Source organism: Triticum aestivum, chromosome 1D (assembly GCF_018294505.1).
Source record: "Triticum aestivum cultivar Chinese Spring chromosome 1D, IWGSC CS RefSeq v2.1, whole genome shotgun sequence".
NCBI lineage: Eukaryota > Viridiplantae > Streptophyta > Magnoliopsida > Poales > Poaceae > Triticum > Triticum aestivum.
Genome location: NC_057796.1, coordinates 351,258,020 through 351,263,093, shown reverse-complemented (window position 1 = coordinate 351,263,093; position 5,074 = coordinate 351,258,020).

The following is a 5,074-nucleotide window of genomic DNA, read 5'->3' as shown; positions in this document are numbered from 1 at the left end:
ATCCTCACGTATCGGTTGTAGTCCTCCATCGATCTACTTGTCCACATCACCTTCACTCGCCGGCGGTGGTTTTTGAATGGAAGAGGAGAGGAGCAGCGCTGGTTTTGGATTAGAACGGGAGAGGAGCGACGCTGGTTTTGGACTGGAATAGGAGAGGAGGGGCGATGGTTTTGAAATGGAAGAGGAGAGGAGCGGCGCTGTATTTAGATTGGAACAGGAGAGGAGCGGCGGTGGTTTAAGAGGAGAAGAGCGGAAGAGCGGCGCTGGTCTTGGAAGTATTTTTTTGTTGTTTCGCGTATTTTGGGTCAAAGTTTGACCACGTACTGTATTTGACAAGCAAAATGTGAATGCATGTCCCCAAAAATTGTATCGTTTGGTTCGTATCTGAATGTACTTTCAAATTATATTATTTTTGCAACGTATAACATATATTTTATGTGCGAAAATCATGGTCAATTATGACCCAGAATAAAAGGGAGACTAGTTAATGTGGGGTCGCTTTCTTAATTGAAGGGTAAATTGATTTTGATTTTGATCCAGTCACAGCGCGCCGGCCCTCTCGTCCAATCCTAAATCGCTGCCGCACGCTCCTCTCCCTCTTCTCCATTGCAAAACCACCTCCTCTCCTCTCCATCATCTCCATTCCAAAACCACCGTCTCGCCTCTCCCTCTTCTGATCTTCTCCACTGCAAAACCACCTCCTCTCCTCTCCATCATCTCCATTCCAAAACCACCGTTTCGCCTCTCCCTCTTCTGATCTTCTCCATTGCAAAACCACCTCCTCTCCTCTCCTCTCCATCATCTCCATTCCAGAACCACCGTCTCGCCTCTCCCTCTTCTCTATTGCAAGACCACCGTCTCTCCTCCCATCTTCCAAAGCTAGCACCGGACCACTCAGAAGGACATCTATGGATAGGATGCAGCAGCGAATCTGGCAGATCGCCGGCGGCGTCCAGGCAAAGTTAGCCAGGTTGAAGGAGATCCTTAGTTGGTTTGACAATGAGTGGGAGATTTCGAGGATGGTGCGGGCCATGTGGCAATGTATGCGAAAGAGCGAGACGGCGGCGATGAGGGCGGCGATGTACATGTACTCCTCGGCGGCAGTCACGCCGCAGTCCTCCGAGTTCATCGAGTATCTCCTCTGGGCGATGGAGCAGACAGATTCGCCCGAGGCGACAGTCAGGCGGAGGTGGTGGGCGTACAGGTCGAAGGTCGAGCACCCAGAGGATAACGAATCGATCGAGTATGGTGTGCCGTTCGTGAGGGTGCAGAGCCAGCCGGAGCCACAGGAGTATTCGTTCTCCCACCGCAAGAGGAGGCCGGATGGCGCGACGTCGCTTCCCCGCCGTTCTCCACGGTTCCCTCGACGCTCGCCTCGTTTCAACGGCGGCAGTAGGGTTTAAGGTAAGCTTCGGACTAACCTAATCTTCCACCTGCTGATGCTTACAATCAGTGTGACAGCTAATGAAAATCATGCTTACAATCAGTCTCCGAGTACTACGCCAATCACCCTAAAATAGCTTTGGACCTTTGGGTCAAAGTTGTGACACAGTGTACAAATAAAGAAAAATAGATTGGTGCTTCTTTCAGAAAAGAGTACTCCCTAGAAAACTGCCAATATAAGCTACTAGTATTTGGTTAGATGATTTGCTGCCGAGAAAGATCCGTCCACAGAGAGCGCCACACATCCCACTGGTGGTGGTGGATGCCAATGCGTGCATGCAGCATGGTTGGTGTCGGTAATTTTTACTTGGCACACCTCGCACTCTGCATATATGCCGGTTCCATACGTACATTTGTGCAGTTCCACCAAAATGCAGCTGAATAACCCTGTTTGCACAGATAATGAAAAAGCGTGATTACATTATAGTGGCACTAGTTGATGAAACACACAAAATAAATAGAAGAAAATATTGCAATAGTATCATAGTATGCCATGTTGCAAGGGCGAGATGGGCACTACGACGCCTCATACGGTACGCCTCATACTGGACATCGTCCCAAGTCTCCCAGATACACCTTCTGCCAGTGATGAACATCAGTGTACAGCGGTAGTACAAGGAGGCGCCTTGAGACATTCAAATCTCTATTTTTGTACATATCAACTAAAATTAAGCACCCCAGTTTGCAGAAACGCTTAAACATTAACAATGGGACTAGTTGATGAAACATACATTAACAAAGAGAAGCACTTTCTTTATCTACATTGGAAATGAAATGATAGAGATGACACTCGCTCTATTTTAACTGTATTATTACTTCATTTTAGCAGTGACACTAGGGTCGAGCAGGTGGCAAACGAGGTGTACCGTGCGTCGCAAGGATGGAGGCCGGGGGTGCTTAGACTGGGATGCTGAAGCTGGCTCTTTCAGTCACCGACATGGATGATTCAATTCATGGGACCTTTTGATGTAGTTCACCTAAAATGAAGCAATGTCCCGTGAGCTAGCAGCTTCTTCTTCAATTTTTTTTAAGAAAAAGGACTCCAGCCCCGGTTCCATTTCCATCAGAAAAGGAAACCCACAGAGCTTCTTCTTCATTAGTTGCAATAAAATGGAGCAACATCAAGGTTGGTTGTGAAGCTCCTGGAATGCTCAACTATATTTTGGATATCATTTGTGCAGTTCAACTAAGATCGAGCGTGAAATGTATATCTCTGTTTGCACAAAAAAGGTGGAAAGGAGGGTGACTAACAAGTGATGAAACATGCATCAAATGAAAAGAAGCATGTTCCTTATCTGAATGGCAATCCTACAAGGGCAGTAGCAATTTCTAAAGCACCGGCATTGCTAGATATTAGTGTGGGCATTAGGATTAACTATGACAACCGTTAAATACGACATTACTTTGGGCACGGGAGAGTAGGCGGACCAGGACAGTTGCATTTCTAACGAAAAGAACCAACTTATCTTAATGGGAAATTTTAGCAGGACATGTAAAGAAGTGCCATTGATTCATATTACTGGAGGCATTACATTGAAAACAACATTGGTTTAACGTGTCCTTACTTTTAACAGTGCGACTGCTACATTTTACCAGTGGCATTACATAAGAGTGGCTCGGGGCAACAAACATCAGAACAAGATATCTGGGTTGGTCCTATTTTTGTTCGGTATAGCCACCTTATACTGTGTGAGGCTAGCAAATCTAGTGCTGGACTTACTCTGTTGACTTGTCCCCCAGTCCCCACTTTCTTTCCTTTTTCAACCAATAGATCGGGTTTATATTGAGTTTGCACTGCGTTTCCCTTTATTTCCCTATTAGACCTAGAGACCAGTTGGATAGCCAGTCTCTGCTACTTTTCGCCACCATTATTTCCTCTTTCGACCAAGTCCTAGATTCAGGTAACAAATCCTCCCCCACCCCCACCCCCTTTCTTCCTTGTTTGAACCAAGTAGTACTAGATTCGAGTGCATGAACTAGTTTTACCTCTTAAACGTAAAAAAATTAGGTGGTTTTCGAACAGCCGATCGATCCTATCTACGAGGGGGCCTGAGAAATAGTAAAAGATACAAATGCAGCAACCTCAGGAGCTCGGGAAGTAGAGCAAGGCCGGTTTCGAAGGAAGTTATACCTGATGGTCGCCGGGATGTCGCTAGGTGGGCGGCGGGAGGCCGGATCTGCCCACACTATGGCAGCGAGGAAGAAGGGGTCAGAGGCCCTCCCTCTCCAGCGGTGCCTGGGAGAGAACGGCAAGGTAGGCTGATCGAGACGTGCCCAGCAGTGGGTAAGAGCCGTCGCCGAGGACGACCGCGTGAACGTTGCACCTTCTCACCTTCCCCGGCGGAGAGGATCCGGCTGGATCTGTGACCAGCGGTGAGCAGAGAGAGAGAGAGAGAGTGTGGCCACCGCTGTCGTGTTTAGATCTGGAGAGGCCGAGACAGTGTGAAGAGAGCAACACTAGCAAGCAAGCGCGGAGGCTCCTGCCTATATAGTGGAGTAGTACTAGTTTTCTTTTGTCTACCGGAGCCGGCTTGACCTTGTCAATGACTGTCGAGAAGTCTTCATGCACGTGGCCCGGAGGCGCAGTTGTCGTCATTTTGATCTGAAGCGCCGGATTATAACATATAACACGAAAAAATGCCACATGACAAGAAATCATAACCTCACTGCCCAAAGGAGACAACATGAATCCCGACGAACAAACTAGACGAGGAACAAAGCTCAAATTAAAGATAAACTCATAGAAAAGGGGTCCGTCGATAGATGTCCTAATTAACATAGCCGGCTTGACCTAGATGGCAGCCGAGTAGTCACTGTTCGTGCATGTGCCCCCAATGACTAGCCCAACTCAGTTGTCGCTGTTTAACCCTCGCAGTGATCCGAAGCACATGACACCTAATTTTGCGAGATGACAAGAAACCTTTTTTTAGATTTCTCACCGCAACTACAACCATGTACAACACAACCTACACGATATGTAGACGATAGCCAATCCAGGCGTGTCTGTTGGAGTCTGGTCACATGCATGGACGAACTGATCTTCCGTGTCTTGCAGGGATCGTCCAGGCACCAACGTAGTACAACACTTCTCTAGTACTATCGCTCGTCTCCCTCTTCTATTAAGTCACCCGACTTGCGGGGCCGGGGAGTGTGCCTATGGTCGGTTCTCAATTGCCGTCCCACATGTGTGTGCAAACGCAATATGATGCGCGTTCCATTCGGAGAGCAGCGTGCCAGACCGACCGACCGTCTGGGGTGCGACGCGAACGCGACGGGCTTGCTGTATACTCCGTACATGTGTACCGCCGTTTTCTAGATGCTTTGCTCCATGGCGCGGGCGCAATCCATGTATACAAAATTAGTATACTGTATACTATTTAAAAGTCGAGGGCGGGGCTTTTCCTGCGCGGTAGGGGGCGGGGCTTTTCCTGCGCGGTAGGCGGCGGGGCAGTTCCGCCTAGTCGGTTCGACAGAGACGTGAGAAGATGAGGGAGACCCCTACCCTAGGGTGCCCTAGGTAGCTGCCGCACGCATCATTGTTTTCTCTTTTCTTTATGCTCTTGCGCCCTAGAGTGAAATGATGGTTGCTTAGTCCGTCCAGCTTAATGCGGGAAAGGTGGGGCTTTGTGAT